Source organism: Triticum dicoccoides, chromosome 2A, assembly GCF_002162155.2.
Source record: "Triticum dicoccoides isolate Atlit2015 ecotype Zavitan chromosome 2A, WEW_v2.0, whole genome shotgun sequence".
NCBI lineage: Eukaryota > Viridiplantae > Streptophyta > Magnoliopsida > Poales > Poaceae > Triticum > Triticum dicoccoides.
The window spans coordinates 597,287,754-597,309,239 of record NC_041382.1 but is presented as its reverse complement, the minus strand read 5'-3'; the positions used below and the strand labels follow the sequence as shown (position 1 = coordinate 597,309,239).

The 21,486-nt window shown below is 49.2% G+C and overlaps 1 long non-coding RNA gene across 2 annotated transcripts; it reads left to right on the top strand.

Annotated features, from left to right (window-relative positions):
- Positions 1–861: 861 nt before the first annotated feature.
- LOC119355612 lies at positions 862–3,559 on the top strand. 2 transcript variants are annotated; one of them, XR_005171626.1, is made up of 3 exons: positions 862–1,322; positions 1,807–3,197; positions 3,277–3,559. It is a non-coding gene; the product is annotated as an uncharacterized LOC119355612 (long non-coding RNA). The 2 variants fall into 2 exon arrangements; XR_005171625.1 differs by having other exon boundaries at positions 1,807–3,559.
- The last annotated feature ends 17,927 nt before the right edge of the window (positions 3,560–21,486 follow it).

Genomic DNA, 21,486 nt, shown 5'->3' with positions numbered 1-21,486 from the left:
CTTGACCTTGACTGAACGGAAGGCGTGCGAGCGCCGTCCGGTGCGCAGGCTGACCGAGAGGCGTGCAAGCTGTCCTTGAGTGCGCAGGCCCACCGGGAGCATGCGAGCTGTACGCTGCGCAGGCTCACTCGGAAGCGAGCCCTTTGACTTCCATGGCCGCCCGCCTTGCTCGCATCCTCTCCATTAATGGCGCCCAAGCCGCAGTTTAATTCGCTTTTTAAATATAAAACACTCATGCAAACGTTTTAGGTAGAACACCCGTATGCAAACCGACAGCTTCCCCAGGAAGCCAAGAGAAAATGTGCCGAGCAGGATTTCTGCAGCTCTTGATCGCAAACTTTTTCGATAAAACACTCGTATGCAAAGTGAGAGCAGCACAGAATTTGTGCATCCCTTCAACGCAAATGATTGTTTGGATGACCCGTGTGGAACCACGTACAAAAAATTTGGTAAGATTTGTCAATCCTTGTAACACTGCGATTTGTCAAAATATGAAGCTAAAAATCACTAGCAGTATCTAATTTTTGCAACTAAAATTCAGTAATTAAGCATATATTTCATTCATAGATTAAGCAGTCGTTCTTAATTTATACAAACAGTTCAACTCGACAGCTGAACCGACCAAATTTTTCCCCAATTGTTGCCAACCACGTACTGAAATAGCTAGTTCAATTATATATCTTTACCTACTAATAAACGAGCGATTGCTTTTGGGCGTACGTCGTGCCTTTTTGCAAAAAAGTCCCCCTGTTTTTGAGAAATCAACCTGCAGTCCTATCTTAAGTGTGAAAATCGTTTCGTTCAGAAATTTTACAAATAAGACCCTATGGTTTAAGGGATTTAACCCGCGGTCCTTGGTGAGTGAATGAAAAAAAGGTTTCTGGGATGCAGATCGTGCGGCGGCGCTCCCGATCGCCGATCTGATCGGGAGCAGGACGACGGCGGCAGTGCTCCGGGAGGCGAGGAACGGTGAGGAAGTGGCGAAGGTCGGGATCCATACCGGCGGTTTGTAGTGGAGGCCGGCGGCGGTGGAGCTCCATGGCCGGTGGCGTTCCTGATCCCCGATCCAATCGGGAGCAGGACAACGACGGCAGAGCTCCGGGAGGCGGGGAACGACGGGGAAGTGGCGGAGGTCGGGATCCATCCCGGCGGTTCGTAGTGGAGGACAGTGGCTGCGGCGCTCCATGGCCGTGGCGACTCGGTCTTCTAGGGTGAAGATACGAAGGAAGGAGATGAGGTGGGATGCAGAGAAGAGAAGGGAGAATAGGGACTGCGCGGCTACCAGCTGCAGGTCCGGCGGCGGCTCTGGTCATCGGATCCAGGTTTGTGTCCGGAATCCTCTCCTCCCCGCAAATAGAGTATGCCATGTTGTTGCTAATTGCTAGAGATGTCCATCATAAGCTCAGGCCGTGGCCAAAAACAACCTCCTGGTCCTGTGAGAACTCAGTCGCATGGTCGCATGGGCGTGTCTCCCCTGATTAATTTTGTATGGTAGATCTTTCCGTGACGTGTGGGCAGCACCCATGAGTGTTGGAGTACATGTTCAATATAGATAACAACTTCTTTGGTGACTTCCTCATCTAATGGTTAGATACAATTTTAGCAACAATGAATAGACGCATGATAGGTTTGTTATCTGCTTCTGAATGTTCATAATGTGTAAAACGATTCAACTTGAGTATGATTTTGCTTAAGAAGTTGGATCTGCAAAGTCTTGAGAACATGGACTATATATTCGAACACTTCAGGCCAGCTCTTGATTGATACCAATGTGTTGCTGGCCTCCCTATTTTTCCCGTCATGCAGCCGCTCCCCGTCTCCCTGCGTCGTCCCAAGATGGTCCGGCTGGGCGCCGCCCTGACGGCCGAGCGTGTGCTATCCACGGAACACGGCTCCTCCACCCAGGCCATCCTCCACAACGCCAGCGAGGACACTACTTTGTCCAAACGATCATCACGACCACGCGCAGGTACACACACATGTGCTCCCCTGGTTTATTTTGATGCCTTTTTGCGACATGTCTGTTATGTTTCAGAATCTTTTTGAAACTGAAATTTGAAAAGAGCATGAGTTTTGATAGGATTGTATATATCCTTCAGTTGCTTACTGTAACCTGTACCTTCTGGTAGATTGACATAGATAGAATCATACTGATTTCCTGTAATTTCGTCATCACAAAGATGTTCTATTTGTTTGGTCTACTGTATTGTGATGACCATCAGAAACCATCTATATATGTTATTTGTACTGTTAAATTTAGTTCTAGCAACCACGAGGAAGTAATGTGTTATACGCCTAACACATGATTGAGAATTAACATGCTTGAAGATCTGGTTCACCTCAAACCACTTTTCCAAATATCAACTGGCTGCTGTTTTTGGAAATTTTGATCAGCACTCCAGAAAAATGTATGATGTACCTTTTTAACTTTGGAGTATGAGTTTGCAAACTCCAGAATTGGAGTATTCGTATGCAAACTCCAGAAAGTTTCTCTGGTCCTGATACACATCATGAAGTAGGTAACTGGTGTGGTACTTATATTCAGATTTGACAGGAATAGAAACTGAACCTATTAAATAGTTATGATAGGCTAGATGGGTTATAACTCTTCATAAATTCATTTCCGAATTATTGTTTGAACAACGCTGGGTTGGAGCCCCGGTGGTGCTAACATCTGCTGCTGGACGGCGACCAATGGGACAAGTCCCTAGGTAAGACGAAAACAAGTGTTGCATCAGCACATTTGATGCACAACAGCCATCGTAAGTTCCTCTCCCTTCTCTAATTAGTATTGATATTTCATTGTTATTAGAGCAGAGCAGCCACCAAAAGTTCCTCTTTTGATGCATCATTGAAAACATCTCTCTCTCTCTCTCTCTCTCTCTCTCTCTCTCTCTCTAATTGATTCACACATTTATCAGTTCACGCGGCGCACGGTGTGTCCATTTCATTTGGATTTTGAAACACAATGAATGGAAAAGTAGAGGCTGGGCGGACTACAAAATGGGCAGCAGAGTGGTTGTTGAACTTTATCTGTCCTCCATTAATCCTTTGCTGTGTGTACATATAGAAGTGCTGAAGACTGTTGGGTGACTGATTCGACGCAAAGTTCAATGGCTCCTTCTGTGCTATCTGGAGCTGGATTGGTCATCACACAGTCGATGCAGAGTTCGAAGCACCGCGTAGTATGAGCAGAGGTACTGTACCGTGGTTTCTGATTGTTTATCTGAACTACAATTGGACTATGTACAGCTAATAGCGGCGGCTCTGTTTCAGATTGCTGGTAGTTCTGAAAGTACAGTGAACCAAGGTGTAGGTTCAGAACTTGAGATCGGTTTGACCTCGGGTGTTTATTCTGTGTCTGATCATGTACGCATGTCATAAAATTAAGATCTGGGGTTACCTCATGTGTTTGTTGACTGTAAGTGTTTTGCATGTGACGGCCCATGTCGTTTGTCCAATTCTGATCCGCTATGGTGGAGGCCGACGGCATAATGTTGCCTTGCAGTCAGACGTGGGCCACGTGCCTTGCATAAAAATCTGAATACCTGTTATTATATACCTGGGTGTACATGTTGTGCTTTGGGAATCTCAAGGGAGCATAGAGGAAAGATATCGAGGGCATCTGTGCTCTAGCACATAATACCACTTTCAGCTTTGTATTTCAGGGACGTAGACAGTGCACTTTCTATAAGTGGTGGTATATTTGTAATGGATGTGTATGGTGACAGATCGTCTAAATGCAAACTTCGTTTCCAAAAGTAGTTCACTGTGAGTAAAGTTGTAGTATTGCTTAATAATTGCGTGAATTTGACCTTCACATTTGATCTTGAAAACATAAGCCAGCTCATATAGCGGTCGTAGCAACATTGTACCTATGTTTGTATCTTCAATTGTGCTGGCCTATATTTGTAGTACCGGCCAATTATGATTGGAAGGGGATTTCCGTTATCTGGGAACAAATGCATGGATCAGCAAAAACAAATAACTAAAAAAGCATTAGATGATATGGGAATTTGGATTTAGCTTCGGGCTGTGCACATGGGAATTTGGATTTAGCTGGTTTATCCGCACGGCTCGCAAGTCAAACAATATTTCATTGGAAAAAATAACAATGCATACATTTTAAAGATGGTCTGCTTGGAAGAACTTCATGTTAGGGATATCTGACAATACTTATTGTTTTTGAAAATAACATAGTGATGGGATAAGAATTGTTTGAGTGTGATGAATTTTGATCCCGTTGCAACGCACGGGCCATTTTCCTAGTACTAGCTAATTTTAAGTACGTTGTACAGTTCCACCACATTTATAGTCAGATGAACTAAACAAAATAGCCCCTAAATACTACTACTACTGCGGAGGGGCTTTGTACTATTTCCGGCTGCCTCTCCTCTGTCGAGCGCGCTCAGTAAGAGGCGGAGGAGGAGGAGCCTACCGACGAGCTGGGCAACCGCAATGCGGTGCGTGCCGCTAATGCAGCTTCAGCGACGCTCGCCTTGAACGCCCTCTGCTGCTCCAGACGACCCCTCTCAAAGCGGTGGTTCTCCTCGTAGATCTCCTAATTCCTCGCCTCTGAGGCGGCGTGTGTCGCTGCCACTGCGGCGGTAAGGCTCTTTGCGTGCTCGACGAGGCGCTCCTCCTCCTCCTCCCGCAGGAACTCGGTGTAGCGCGCAAGGTCGCTGTCGCACGTGCGGGCATCCACCTCTGCCTCCCACCTTTAGGCGGCGGTGGCGGAGCGGGTGATGACCCCGACGGTCGACGGTGGGCTGGCGGCCACGACGGCCGACGACGGGGTGGCGACCACGACCACCACCTCCCGCCTTCGGGCCGCGGTGGCGGAGCGGGTGATGGCCACAGTGGCCGCCAGTGGGGTGGCGGCCACGACGGCCATCTCTCGCCTTCGGGCCGCGACGGCGGAGCGGGCAATGGCCCTGGCTTTCGACGGTGGTGTGGCGGCAAGGGCGGCCGGCAACAGCTGCCGATGGGCATCGGCGGCAGAGCGTGTGGTGGGTGTTCCGCGCGCACCCAACAGGGACGCCACATGCACTACACTATGCCGGGGACTGCGCCGCCGCCGCGGTATAGCCTCCCAGCTAGAGCTGTCCTCTAATGACGGCGGAGTGGCTGAGCGACGACGACAGACCGGTGCCATTGGCGAATGTGGGAGAAGCAGACGAGATAAGTTACAGGGATGGACGGGAAAATGCGACGCAGGACTCGCCGGCCGTGAGGGTTTTTATAGCTAGCCGGTAAGTATTGGGATTTTGGGGGATTTCACCGAGTCGGGCGGGAGGCTTGCGCGGGAACGGGCTCACCGATGATTCATTGGCGCCACCGTTTGGCAAAAAGAACGCCCCCGCGTGCTGCGCAAGCTTGCACTATAAGCCGTCTGCGGCAGCGAGGTGACAAGACGTGCGAGAGGAGGACGAAAGACCACGTACACATACGGTTAATAAAAAATGCTTGCGATTTAATTACCTACTATACCACTGTCCTGGTTTATAAGTATGATTTAACTAATAAAATATGAATGCATGTCGCCAAAGATTATATAGTTGGATTTGTATTTGAACATAGTTCCCAATTATATAATTTTTAAAACATGCATTAACATTTTGTTGGTTAAATTTGAGGGCAAAGTATGGCACGGAATATAAAGGAGACTATTGACTAGACGGAGGTGGTACCACACGGTTGCGCTCTACGCAGCGACGCAACTGTCGGCCGGCTTGTAGGCGACCATTTGTTGTGTGTTCAACTGCTCCATGCATGTGGTTGCTTGCGGTTCAGGAGGCCGCGGCGCGCTCTGCTCGCGTCCCACCACACGCTCCTGCTCTCGCATCTCTCCGGGTGCTCTACCCTCGTCCCTCCACGAGCGCTGCCAGTGTTTTGGGCCGGCGCACGATCACGCACGTTCGTGTGCAAGCGGTTGCGCCGGGCGCGGCACAACGATGCAGTTACCCGCTGCAAAAACTGCCATGCGGACGCGCCGACAATCCACGCCGCCCGGCCCCCTTTTATTCCTGCGGCCATTTACCTTCATCTCTCGTCTCACACATCACAATAAGCACACCCATGAGGACACATACAGAGAGGGCATCCAGCGGTTCCAATGGCGCTCCCCGTGGCTCCAATGGCGCTCCCAGCGGCCGATGATGACAACAGCGGGCAGTTCACCACGCATCACGTAGTGGACACCCACGTGAGGGGAAAGGCCCTCTCGGTGGTGTACACGAATGATCTAGTCTCGGTGGAGAGCTCCATCCAAACTATGGAGTAGTTCCTTGCCGAGGACAAGTACCGAGTGGTCGGCTTCGACCTCGAGTACACCATCGGTCGTGCTGGACACGATCAGAAGGTTGCCATCGCCCAATTGTGCATGCGACATGACGTCCTCGTCTACCACTTCCACCTTGCCACAAGGCCTTGCGAGCATTTCTCCAGGTTTATCAACAGCTCCGACTATAGTTTCACTACGGTCGACACCACCAATGATCTAAAAGCTCTCAAGGTTAGTGACTTGAAATGCCCGAATCTTGTCAACATCCAGCACCACTACAAGGTCTGGGGCAGCGACAAAAGCAAACTGAACTCCCTGGTTGACCTCGCCTCGACCATCATCGACCCCTACTACGCGAAGATGAAGAAAGAGAGCAATAAGGACAGGAACGCCTGGCACAGTGTGTGGCACAAGAGACTGGATGAACAACATGTCAAGTACGTGTCCATGGACACGTACACAAGCTACGAGATGTACAGGCGGATCGTTCACATGAGGAACTGTCTTCTTCCTGACTCAGACGAGGGATCGAGCCACATAGCAGTGGCGGGAGCGTCACAAGAAGTAGATGACTAGACGATCGTTTCTCCTACTTTAGTATGCATGCAATTGTTTATTGAGGTGTGTGCGAATGATCTATATAGTCACTTATGTAATTGGATGTTTATTTTAGTTATATATATACATGTTATTCTACTGTAGACAGAGCAATTCACACGGCTTATTAGCAGCAATCGTCTGTGTTATTATTAGTCTTCGCACACATTTCAGATTACGGACCTGTTTGTCGCGTATCACACACATCTTGTTCAGTTGAACCGTTTCCATTGTGTTGCCTAATCACACACAGTTCATCTCAGTGAATCGTAAGTTGTATATCACATACGCCTTCATCTGGCTGCCTGTTTCTTTTGCGCCTCCTCATCACAAACAGTTCATTGAGCTGAACCGTATGCCCTGCATCACACACGCAACTAAATTCTGAACCGTGTTTGATGCATCTGTCATCGCAAATGTTTTGCACCTTTTTTGACGGTTTTCCTACACCACTGTTTGTGATCATTGCATCACACACAGTTTATCGAAGGGTCTCTCATTGTAGTGTCGCGTTTGGACCATCCTGCAGTAGTGAAGCCTTTCTGCTTTTACTTTGAGACTGAAGAAGTTGAACTCATTGAGGCAGCGACTGCATAGATGTCAGGACCCCGATCCTAAGTCACATTGATCTAGCATGTAACACATCATATCGCTTTGTGGCCTCACGCATGGTATCCCCACGGGTGCCACCTTACCTGGCCCGGGACTGTTTGCGCCTTTTGGCTCACGTATATGATAGTGTCGCTAGCATCCATATGATAGAGAACCCAGGCCTACATGTCTAGTCGTAAACCCAAGGTGACACTAACTTACAGGGACACACATACATGACCCAATAACGAATGTGCCAGTCATCAACGTATGAACCCAAGTCGTAGCAAGCTACAAGGACTTAAAGGAACAACACGTGACAATTCCCCACGGGGCAAACACATGAACGAAGAAGGACACATGTCGGCCAGCCTAAGTGTTCCAAAGCAGTAGCAAGCTACCATGGCTCGGTGGAAGCACTAGGAGACATTTCCCCATCAGAGAGGCTACCAAGAATAAACAACTAGGTTGTCGGATCCCACACATACCAAGCATTTCAATCATACACACAATATGCTTGATATGTGTAAATACAACATGGCATCACAACATAACTCTACGACTCAAGTATTTATTCATTAGGCTCCAAAGAGCCAGCTAAAACAAACATGGGTCTCATGACCCAACATTCAGAGCATACAAGTCAAAGCACAAGCGGAAGCTTAATATGTCTGAGTACAGACTTCTACAAAAGAAAAAGGCTGAGAAGCCTGACTATCTACCAGATCCTGCCGAGGGCACAAGATCGTAGCTGAGGTAACAAGCTAAACGTCGAAGTCCACGCGGGACTACTAGCGAGACTGACATCTCTCTACAAAACATAAATTAAGAAAACATGAGTACAAATGTACTCAGCAAGACTTACATCAGAACTAACTACATATGCATCATTATCAACAAAAGGGATGGTGGGGTTTAACTGCAGCAAGCCAGCTTTTGACTCAGTGGCTAACCTGAACTATGACCGCAAGTAACTCTTTTGAGGTGGCGCACACGAGTCCACATATTCACCATATCAGTACTCCACTATGGATCCGCTCCCGTCTCCCTGTGAGAACGCCATCCATATCACTCACACTTATCTTGCGCATTTTAGAGTATCCATTTTCACTTGTCAATGAACTATGCAAGGGGTCCAAGTTTCCATATGATAGTGTCGCTAGCATCCATATGACAGAGAACCCGGGCCGACATGTCTAGTCGTAAACCCAAGGTGGCACTAACTTACAGGGACATGCATACATGACCCAACAACAAACGTGTTGGTCATCAACGTATGAACCCAAGTCGTAGCAAGCTACAAGGACTTAAAGGAACAACGCGTGACATTTCCCCAAAGGGACAGACACAGGAACGAAGAAGGACACATGCCGGCCAGCCTAAGTATTCCGGAGCAGTAGCAAGCTACCATGGCTCGGTGGAAGCACTAGGAGACATTTCCCCATAAGAGAAGCTACCAAGAATAAACAACTAGGTTGTCGGATCCCACACACACCAAGCATTTCAATAACATACACACAATATGCTCGATATGTGCAAATACAACATGGCATCACAACAAAACTCTATGACTCAAAGTATTTATTCATTAGGCTCCTAAGAGCCAGATATTACAAACATGGGTCTGATGACCCAACATACAAGTCATACAAGCAACAAGCATAGGCGGAAGCATAAACATGTCTCAGTACAGACATCTGAAAAGAGAGAAGGCTAGTAAGCCTATCTATCTACAATACCCTCCAAAGGGTACAAGATCGTAGCTGAGGTAACAAGCTAAACGTCGAAGTCCATGCGGAACTACTTTTGAGACTGAAGTCTCTCTGCAAAAACATAAATTAAGCAAACGTGTACCCAACAAGACTTACATCAGAACTAGCTACATATGCATCAGTATCAACAAAGGGGGTGGTGGAGTTTAACTACAGCAAGCCAGCTTTGACCCAGTGGCTATCCTGAACTATGTCTGCAAGTAACTCTTTTGGGGTGGTGCACACGAGTCCACACATTCACCAAATCAATACACCACTATGGATCCGCTCCCGTCTCCGTACGAGAATGCCATCCATAGCCCTCACGCTTATCTTGCGCATTTTAGAGTATCCACTTTCACTTGTCTATGAACTATATAAGCAACCAAGTAGTCCTTTACCGCGGACGCGGCTATTTGAATAGATGATGTTAACCCTGCAGGGGTGTACTTCTTCACACATGCTCTCGCCACTTACCGCCATGTATGCGTCATGTATCTCGGCAACCTTCAAGCGGAAGCCTGGCGAGGGTGTCGGCCACGACCTGACTAACCACACAAGTCCATAGTCCAGGTTTATCGCATATTCAGGTTCCATCTGCAGGGAGTCCGACCGAGGTTTCCACTACGGCCCCTAACGATGTGTGCAGGGTTCCCGTGTCACCAAACGGGTGACTCGATACACCGAAACACGTGCCTACCGCATCACAGCCCACCCCTCGGGTCAGCACTGCGCACGGCCTCCAGCATACTACAAACACCAGAAACTACTTGCAACTCCTGGACAGAGGACAAGGGAGGTTAATGAGTTGAGAGAGTCAATTAACAATCCCAATGTGTGGTAGTAACTGATCTTAAATCACACATACAGATCTCAGTTCCTAAGGACGGTTCCAATGAAACAACCCACCATGTACTCCTACATGGCCTCTCATCGATACCTTTACCAAATCGTGTTCACACACTTAGCTCTCAACGGTAGGACATGTTCACACACCTCAAATTCATCCCCGGTGAATCAGACCTGACTCAACTCTAAGCAGTAGCAGGCATGACAAACAAGCATGAATGAGTAGGCATATCAGGGTGCAAACAACTCCTACTCATGCTAGTGGGTTTCATCTATTTACTATGGCAATGACAGGTCATGCAGAGGAAAGGGGTTCAACTACCGCAACATGAAACATATGAATTGTTGTTGTTCTAATGCAGTAAAAGAGAGTAGGGGCGAGAGAGTGGGATTGTATCGGAATGAACAAGGGGTTTTTTGCTTGCCTGGCACTTCTGAAGAAACTATAGCTCTTCATCGGTGTCATCGAACTCAATGTCGGAACTACGTCCACTGAGAGGGGACAGATACCGGCAAACAAGAGGGAACACAATCAATGCAATGCAACAATATGATGCATGAATGTGACATGGCAATATGGTGTGATTTGAGCTAATGCAACTAGCAACGATTTAAATGGAGTTGGTTTGAACGCAAGATTCAAATTCAAACTCCACATAAGGCATTTCAAATGCCATTAATTCAAATTGTCATATACAGTAGCTTTAGGTCGCTCAAACATGCATGAAAATTCCATAAACAGATTCTTTGGATTTTTCCGATAATTTTTCATATATAAATTATTTCATTTGGAGTTACGGTTGAATTTCTATGAGTTTTAGAAGTTTTAACTATTTTCTGGATTTCTGAATTATTTTAAATACAAAAATTATTTACTGCGTCAGCATGACATCATCAGGTCAATGGGGCTAGTCCAGGTCAAACCTGACATGTGGGGTCCACACATCAGTGACACAGGGCTGGTTAGTGTCGCTGGTAGGTGGGCCTGGTCAACGGCCACGTCAGTAGGGTCAATTTTGACGCGTGGGTCCGGCTGGGTTATAAACTAATCTAAGCTGTCGGCATTCTAGGAACGGGGGTCCCCAGACTTGCCTGCCTGCGGTCTACGGCGTGGCTCAAGTGGGGGCCCAGCGCGGCCCATCTTCATCAGCTCAAGCTCAAGACCCTCGCGAGGGGCCAAGCCTCATGGGACAGACAACCGGAAGCTTCCTCAGAGGCAACCTCGTCAGGCATGCTCGGGAGGAGGCGGAGAGATCAAGGCGGGGATACTTCGCGAGGAGCCCGTGATGCAAGCCATGACGATCGAGACCAGGCGGGCGCCAGGCGGGCGTCGGCCTGCGCAGTGTCCTTGTTTCCCCTTTGGTGCAAAGGGGGCAGGCACATGCCAAGGCATCGGGCAAAGGTTGCCATTCCGGTGCAACGAGACCAAGACTAGCAGAGCGGCAGGATGGAGGTCACCATGGAGCCCAAGACGGCGTTATCACCAGTGCTTTTGGCAGCCGAAGACCACCTTTGGTCAAGATAACTTGTACTATATGTTCCCCTTCAAAATGGCCAAGTGTTGGCGCCCTTCCCGCTCATTATTTGGGGAGAGGCCCAGGGCCTCTATAAATAGGGCTAGCCACCACAGAGTAGGGAAGGAGGAGAAGACAAGGGAGAGATCTGGTAGAACCCTAGCAGAGAGAGGGAGAGAGGCGACTGAACTCACCCTAGCAGTTCATCGCACCAGCTCAAGAACACCTCTCGCGAGGCTGTTCTTCCTTTGTACTGTTCATCATCAGCCCCCTGAGGCAATCCACCACACCACACACTGGAGTAGGGTATTACACCACAACGGTGGCCCGAACTAGTATAAACCTCGTGTCCCTTGTGTTGTTCGTTGTTTCCAGTTTAGATCACGCGAGGAGATTGGACGTAGATCGGTAGGGGAGAGATCTCCGTGCGCAACCCAGTGTTCGAACCTCAAGGGTCTGCCGGAACCCGAAATCCGACCTTTGGCGCGCCAGGTAGGGGTGCGCCAGAATCCTTCTTCCTCCGTGTCGCGTTCCGTCGCTTCGCCGTCCAGATGTCAACCGACCCGACAGCCAACGCCGACCGCTGGGCAGCATGGCCAGCCCACGCCGTGGCACCAGCCCAGGGCGACCTCAACCTTGCGCCTCATGCAGCCCGAGCTCCATAGGGCGCTGCGGGGCGCGGGCGACGCGGCCAGACGCCGCCTGCCCTCACACCACGGCAGGTGCGGGCCGCAGCAAGGGCCTCAGACCACGCCGCGGCCACGGCGCCGTACACCCTACGGGAGCAAGCGAATTCCAGGGCTGCGCTCATGGTGGCCCGAGAGCTACTACGGTGCCGACTGCTGGAGGGCGGCCGCGACGTGTTGTTGGAGAGAGTAGCTGAGCTCCTGGACGCCGCCGCCTCAGGAACACCTCCTTTCTGCGTCCAGCTGCCACCCCAGACCCAAGGCGGGCCGCACGGCGGCATCGTGCGCACGCACGCGACTTCCAGTGGACTCCAGGACCCATCCGGTGCCAACACCTCCGCCGGCACCGGGCGACAAGTCACGCCAGCCCCCTCTCAGGCCAGCGAAGGGGTGCACGCCACGGCCTTCGGCCTCGGCGGACCGCCGCCCCATCACCCCAAGACGGCGCTCCAAGCCAGGCTGCATGGCATGCGGGACGCTACGACGGGGCGCATGGGGCGGCGACCCCGGAAGCTTATGTGCCCCGCATGGTGGATCAGGGGTGCACACTGGAGGAAGATCATGGCGCGTTCCTCGGGCCAGGCTGGGACGAGGAGACGCCAGAAGTTGAGCTCTTTCGGGAACCCCAGGAGAGCCTTGACAACCGCACCGGTGGCGGCAATTATCGGGTACCACTCATCCCTCAGGAGCAAGCTTATGCTAACCATGGGTCGCAGGAGATACAGGTCGCCGCAGCAGGTGGCTGCCCCAATTCTGCAGCCTCATACCCCTCAGGAGGAGGGCGCCGGGGGCTGCAGGAGAGGGGCCGAGATTCGGGTTCGTCACCGCGGCAGTCGGAGCAAGGCGTTCTTAGGAGGTAGGCCCCCTGTCGGGGAGGTGCCCCAAGGCCTGCCCCCGGCAGGGGACCCATGGTCGTCGGGGGAACCGCTGACGACCGCTCTGCCTCATTGGCGTCGTCCTGGTTTCTGGTCACCGTCGATGGCGGCAGAGTGTGGTGCAAGGCGGGGCCCTCGCCTGGCGATATGAAGCAAGGCCGGTACCTGTGAAGAAGGCCCAGTGCCTGTGAAGCTCGCCGCCCGTGACACTCACATAATAATGAGTGGGGCTGTACACGCCCCGGAGTCTCCGGAGAGCCGCCCTTGGGCCTTGGGGGCTCCCGCCCACGCCCAGTGGCAGCACTTATCTCCGCGCTGGTGAGAAGACGTCGAAGACTAGACTAGGTGTCGGACGCGGCCTTTTGCTTTTGACTTTCCTTGTTGACAAGTTCTTTGATTTGGATTTAAGTTGGATTTGAGCTCGATGCTTGCGTGTGTTTGCGGGAAGGGGTGTTTAGTCTCGTTCGAGCAATCTCTCGCGTTCTAGTTTTGGCTTTGCGTCCAAAGTTAGCATCGGCTGCCCCCCTCGCGAGCCCCTCGCGAGCCGGGCCGGGCCAGACACGTTTACAACCAGGACCGCACCCTCTCCGGAGGTCCTCATCGCGGAATCCACAAGTGAACCGGGCAACAGCCGAGGTACGGCGGCCCATGTAGGCCCGCTCAGGATTCGTTGGGGACGGAAGGTACACAAGTCAGCTGACTCATCACCAGGCCAGCTGCTAAGTTCACACGCAACGTTATACTTACCAAGGTACTTATTGCAAACCTTTACATGAGGGGCTACCCCTCCCAAAATGCTCTTACATTCTTCAGGGCCAATCCCAAACCTTCTTCGTGCAGGATAAACAACAGTGACATGCGGTCAGTCGGACATATCGCTCACCGCATCTTCTTGGGCATCCTCGGAGGCATTGCTGGCGTCGTTGACATTGCCGCCACCGCTGTCAGCATCTCCGTCAGCGCCAGGCTCGTCCACGACCATGCCATCATCATCAGACGCAAAGGCCCTGACGAAGGCGTCCACTTTGCCCTCCACCCATCGCGCCAGGGCGCCCCGGACGGCTATGGACACGGGTGCGATGGCAGCGTCGAAGTCAAAGTGGGGGTCCCTGTCCAGCAGATAGCTGAAGACGCGGGAGAATGCACGCCCGAGCAAGGCTCGACTCCTCTCTTCGACAAGCCAACTGGACCTTTTGGAGCGGTTCTCTAGAAGCGTCACCACATCGGTGAAAAACTGGAGGTTGCCGACGTAGTAGACCTCGTGCGGCTCCTTGGCGGCAGCCTCGCAGATGTTGCCCAGGGCTGTCTTGGACCTTTGTCTGAGCGTTTGAAGCATGGGGGCATGCTCACGCTCCAGGACCCGCTGCCGACGGATCTCATCCTCATTCCGCCGCGCGATGGCCTCAGCGTCATCAACCCTCTGTTGGAGAAGAAGCTGCTTGGCCCGGGAAGAGGACAGCTCCGCCTGTGCTGCACTGAGGGCGGCTGCAGAGGAGTTCGCACGGCGCGTCACTTTAGCCAGTTTGGCCCTGAGGGCCGCAGTCCTGCCCTCAGCCTCAGCCTTGATCAGCCCCAACCTCGTCTCGTATTCGCGCTCGAAGGCCGAGCGAGCTTCCGCCACGCTACGATCGACTTCTTCCTGGGCCCGGGCTTCACGCGTGGCAACATCATCCTCCGCCCGGGCCACCAGGCGCTCCCTCGTCTCCAACCGCTCAAGATCAAGGTTGCGCTTGGCGGCCTCTAGTGTTAGCGCCTCCTTGCACTTCAGAAGCTCCGCCCGATCAACAGGGGCCCCCTCCATCGACTCAAGGGCCGCCTGGCGCAGTTCCACTTGCTGCTCCAGGGAGTTGCCCCAGACCAGGAGCTCCCCGCGCTCCTCCACATCCTTGCGCCGTCGGTCTGCTTCCCGAGCCTCCTCGACGGCCTGGGAGCAGGCCTCCCGCGAAGCTGCCAGCGACGCTTCAGCCTTCGCGTTCTCGAGATCACGCTGGTGACGCGTGAGGGTGATGGCTACCTTTAGTTTACGCCTCTCCTCAGCAAGGCGCAAACCTTCGTCCTCGAGGCGCGCATCCTCGTCAGCAAGCTCTGCCCCGATCCGGCTCACCGCATCCGCCGCCCTCTGGAGGAACTCTTCGTGAAGGGCGCGTCGCTCCCAAGCGCGCCTGAGCACGTCTTCTGCATCACCCTCTTCCACCGGAGCATGCGGAGGGCCCCAAGGCGGCAGGTCGCCTCCCGGCGCGGGGCTGGGGGCTGGCGCCCTAGCCGTCGTCGAATGGACCTCTCTGGGAATCCGGCCTGGCATCGGTCCACCCACGGAGGAGGAGCCAAAGACAGACTTCAGCCATTCACCATCTATGATCAGAGGAGGAACACGGGGTAGGCCGGATGTGCCCCAGGAGGACTCATGAAGAAAGGACAGCGGGCGCGCAGGCTCGAGGTGCCCTATGGAACGGACCACTCCATCAACTGGTTTGGCTGCAGGGGTGCCGCTCGAGCTCGGCGAGCCTAGGGCCAGCGGAGAAGGCGAAGTTTGGGGGGATGGCTCCCGGGCTGGCTCAGTGGGTTCCGCAGGGCAGGGCCTGAAAGGGCCACACTCAGTCGCAGGGATAGCAAAGTAAACGAGCAAGGAAAGAAGAAGACTTACTCATCCATGGCAAGGTACTTCCTGCGCTTCAACAAGCGGCAAGGGCGGTCGTTGCCACCCAGGGCCTCCTTCCTCTTGTGGAGGGCCTCGAAGTCTATGCGGAACCGACCTAAGCGCCCGGCACAGGGGTCGGCCCCTGGTGTGGAAGAAGCGTCAAGATGATCAGCGCTGGAGGAGTCAGCCTGGGGAGCGCCGTCAGGCGTCGCCTCGCGAAGAACGGCTGGGGGCTCGGGAGCCCCGGCCTCAAGAACCACAGGACACAACTCCGCACCTGCCGCCGCTCCAGGGCGGGCCTCAGGAGACGTCGCCTTGGAGGCTTCTCGCGGCATCGACACCTCAACATCGGTCGCCTCAACTCCCGCCGGTTCTCGTCTCCCCGCCCTGTCGCCCGAGGAAGGACTGCTGTGGGCGGTAGGGGAAGCAACCACGGCGGCTGGGTTCTCGTGGGGCCCCATGAAGCCAGCAGGGCGCAGTCCCCACTCGTCGAAGACGGGCATCTGCCTCACAAAATCAGCCCTGCCGGAGCAAAGATACAAGAGGACACCATTACTCCGAAGGCTGTCTGGGGAAGGATCGCCAGTCAAGACCCTGAGCACCGTCCGCAGCACTTGAGGCGCCAAGTCCTCTTCCTAGAGTGATGTCTACTACACAACCTTCTTCTTGTAGATGTTGTTTGGCCTCCAAGTGCAGAGGTTTGTAGGACAGTAGCAAATTTCCCTCAAGTGGATGACCTAAGGTTTATCAATCCGTAGGAGGCATAGGATGAAGATGGTCTCTCTCAAGCAACCCTGCAACCAAATAACAAAGAGTCTCTTGTGTCCCCAACACACCCAATACAATGGTAAATTGTATAGGTGCACTAGTTCGGCGAAGAGATGGTGATACAAGTGGTATATGGATGGTAGATAATAGTTTTTGTAATCTTAAATAATAAAAACAGCAAGGTAGAAAGTGATAAGAGTGAGCGTAAACGGTATTGCAATGCTAGGAAACAAGGCCTAGGGTTCATACTTTCGCTAGTGTAAGTTCCCTCAACAATACTAACATAATTGGATCACATAACTATCCCTCAACATGCAATAAAGAGTCACTCCAAAGTCACTAATAGCGGAGAACGAACGAAGAGATTATGGTAGGGTACGAAACCACCTCAAAGTTATTCTTTCCAATCAATCGGTTGGGCTATTCCTATAGGTGTCACAAACAACCCTAGAGTTCATACTAGAATAACACCTTAAGACACAAATCAACCAAAACCCTAATGTCACCTAGATACTCCAATGTCACCTCAAGTATCCGTGGGTATGATTATATGATATGCATCACACAATCTCAGATTCATCTATTCAACCAACACAAAGGACCTCAAAGAGTGCCCCAAAGTTCTACCGGAGAATCACGACGAAAACGTGTGCCAACCCCTATGCATAGGTTCATGGGCGAAACCCACAACTTGATCACCAAAACATACATCAAGTGAATCACGTGATATCCCATTGTCACCACAGATATCCACGGCAAGACATACATCAAGTGTTCTCAAATCTTTAAAGACTCAATCCGATAAGATAACTTCAAAGGGGAAACTCAATTCATTACAAGAGAGAAGAGGGGGAGGAGAAACATAAGATCCAACTATAATAGAAAAGCTCGCGATACATCAAGATCGTATCATCTCAAGAACACGAGAGAGAGAGATCAAACACATAGCTACTGGTACATACCCTCAACCCCGAGGGAGAACTACTCCCTCCTCGTCATGGAGAGCACCAGGATGATGAAGATGGCCACTGGAGAAGGATTGCCCCCTCCGACGGGGTGCCGGAACGGGTCTAGATTGGTTTTCGGTGGCTACGGAGGCTTCTGGAGGTGGAACTCTCGATCTATTGTTCGTTCCGGAAGTTTTAGGGTATATGGAGTTATATAGGCAGAAGAAGCACGTCAGGGGAGCCACGGGGGCCCCACGAGGCAGGGGCGCGCGCCCTAGGGGGGTGGGCGTGCCCCCACCCTCGTGGGCAGCTCCCATATCTTCTGACATGGGGTCCAAGTCCGTCAGGTGTGTTTCCTTCCAAAAATAAATTCTCCAGTTGATTTTCGTTTCGTTTCGACTCCGTCTGATATTCCTTTTCCTCAAAACACTGAAATAGGCATAAAACAGCAAATCTGGGCCAGGCCTCCGATTAATAGGTTAGTCCCAAAAATAATATAGAAGTGGATAATAAAGCCCAATATTGCCCAAAACAGTAGATAATATAGCATGGAGCAATCAAAAATTATAGATACGTTGGAGACGTATCAAGCATCCCCAAGCTTAATTCCTGCTCGTCCTCGAGTAGGTAAATGATAAAAAGATAATTTTTGATGTGGACTGCTAGTTGGCATAATTTCAATGTAATTCTTCTTACTTGTGATATGAATATTCAGATCCGAAAGATTCAATAAAAAAGTCCATATTGACATAAAAACAATAATACGTCAAGCATACTAACTAAGCAATCATGTCTTCTCAAAATAACATGGCCAAAGGAAGTTATCCCTACAAAATCATATAGTCTAGCTATGCTCCATCTTCACCACACAAGATATTTAAATCATGCATAACCCCGATGACAAGCCAAGCAATTGTTTCATACTTTTGATGTTCTCAAACTTTTTCAATCTTCACGCAATACATGAGTGTGAGCCATGGACATAGCACTATAGGTGGAATAGAATGGTGGTTGTGGAGAGGACAAAAAGGAGAAGACAATCTCACATCAACTAGGCGTATCAACGGGCTATGGATATGCCCATCAATAGATATCAATGTGAGTGAGTAGGGATTGCCATGCAATGGATGCACTAGAGCTATAAGTGTATGAAAGCTCAAAAAGAAACTAAGTGGGTGTGCATCCAACTTGCTTGCTCACGAAGACCTAGGGCATTTTTAGGAAGCCCGTCATTGGAATATACAAGCCAAGTTCTATAATGAAAGATTCCCACTAGTATTTGAAAGTGACAACATAGGAGACTCTCTATCATGAAGATCATGGTGCTACTTTGAAGCACAAGTGTGGTAAAAGGATAGTAGCATTGTCCCCCTTTTTTGCATTTTTTTATTTGGCCTTTCCCTTTTTTTATGGCCTTTCTCTTTTTTTTGGGACAATGCTCTATTGAATGATGATCATCACACTTCTATTTATTTACAACTCAATGATACAACTCAATAGTAGAACAAAGTATGACTCTATATGAATGCTTCCGGTGGTGTACCGGGATATGCAATGAATCAAGAGTGACAAGTATGAAAGAATTATGAACGGTGGCTTTGCCACAAATACTGTGTCAACTACATGATCATGCTAAGCAATATGACAATGATGAATGTGTCATGATGAACGGAATGATGGTAAGTTGCATGGGAATATATCTCGGAATGGCTATGGAAATGCCATAATAGGTAGGTATGGTGGCTGTTTTGAGGAAGGTATATGGTGGGTTTATGGTACCGGCGAAAGTTTGCGCGGTACTAGAGAGGCTAGCAATGGTGGAAGGGTGAGAGTGCGTATAATCCATGGACTCAACATTAGTCATAAAGAACTCACATACTTATTGCAAAAATCTATTAGTTATCAAAACAAAGTACTACGCGCATGCTCCTAGGGGGATAGATTGGTAGGAAAAGACCATCGCTCGTCCCCGACCGCCACTCATAAGGAAGGCAATCAATAAATAAATCATGCTCCGACTTCATCACATAACGGTTCACCATACGTGCATGCTACGGGAATCACAAACTTCAACACAAGTATTTCTCAAATTCACAACTACTCAACTAGCATGACTCTAATATCACCATCTCCATATCTCAAAACAATTATCAAGTATCAAACTTCTCATAGTATTCAACACACTCATAAGAGAATTTTATTATTCTTGAATACCTAGCATATTAGGATTTTAAGCAAATTACCATGCTATTTAAGACTCTCAGAATAATCTAAGTGAAGCATGAGAGTTCATCTATTTATTCAAAATAAAACTACCACCATGCTCTAAAAGATATAAGTGAAGCACTAGAGCAAATGACAAACTACTCCGAAGGATATAAGTGAAGATCAATGAGTAGTTGAATAATTATGCAACTATGTGAATACTCCCTAACATTTAATAATTTCAGATCTTGGTATTTTATTCAAACAGCAAGCAAAGCAAAAGAAAATGACATTCTAAGAATAGAAAACATCATGTGAAGAAGCAAAAACTTAGGATCAACCGATACTAACCGATAGTTGTTGAAGAAGAAAGGTGGGATGCCAACCGGGGCATCCCCAAGCTTAGATGCTTGAGATTTCTTGAAATATTATCTTGGGGTGCCTTGGGCATCCCTAAGCTTGAGCTTTTGTGTCTCCTTAATTCCTCTCATATCACGGTCTCCCTAAATCTCAAAAGCTTCATCCACACAAAACTCAACAAGAACTCGTGAGATAAGTTAGTATAAACCATTGCAAAAACCTTATCATACTCTACTGTAGCAAATCACTAAAATTATTATTCAACATTGCATACTAAATGCCTCTGCATATTTAATAGTCCTATCCTCAAATAGAATCATTAAAGAAGCAAACATATGCAAGCAATGCAAACATAACAGCAATCTGCCTAAACAGGATAGTCTGTAAAGAATGCTGCAACATCCATACTTCCCTAGCTCAAAAAATTATGAAAGAAAATTCCCACTGTAGTAAATTTATCAGATCTTAATATGCAAAAGGTTTCAACATTTTATCACATTCTGACTTTTCTAGGGAATTATTGCAACAGCGGTAAACTTTCTGTTTTCAAACAGAATCATGTATACTTGTAACATAGGCATAGTAAAGGCTATCAATGCCACTTTTATTGAAATAAAAGATGCAAAACATTATTCTAAATAACAACAAGCAAATCCTAACAAAATAAATTGACGCTCCAAGCAAAACACATATCATGTGGTGAATAAAAATATAGCTCCAAGTAAAGTTACCGATGAACGAAGACGGAAGAGGGGATGCCTTCTGGGGCATCCCCAAGCTTAGGCTCTTGGTTGTCCTTGAATATTACCTTGGGGTGCCTTGGGAATCCCCAATATTAGGCTCTTGCCACTCCTTATTCCATAGTCCATCGAATCCTTACCCAAAACTTGAAAACTTCACAACACAAAACTTAACAGAAAACTCATAAGCTCCGTTAGTATAAGAAAATAAATCACCACTTCAAGGTACTGTTATGAACTCATTCTTTATTTATATTGGTGTTAATCCTTCTGTATTCCAACTTCTATATGGTTTATAAACTCTTTTACTAGCCATAGATTTATCAAAATAAGTAAACAACACATGAAAAACAGAATCTGTCAAAAACAGAATAGTCTGTAGTAATCTGGATCAAACGTATACTTCTGGAACTCATAAAATTCTCAAATAAATTTCTGGACCTGAGGAATTTATCTATTAATCATCTGCAAAAATAATTAACTAAATAGCACTCTCCAAATAAAAATGGCAGCAATTATCGTGAGTGCTAAAGTTTCTGTTTTTTACAGCAAGATCAACAAGACTTTCCCCAAGTCTTCCCAACGGTTCTACTTGGCACAAACACTAATTAAAAGCATAAAAACTCAATCATAACAGAGTCTAGATAAATTATTTATTACTAAACAGGAACAAAAAGCAAGT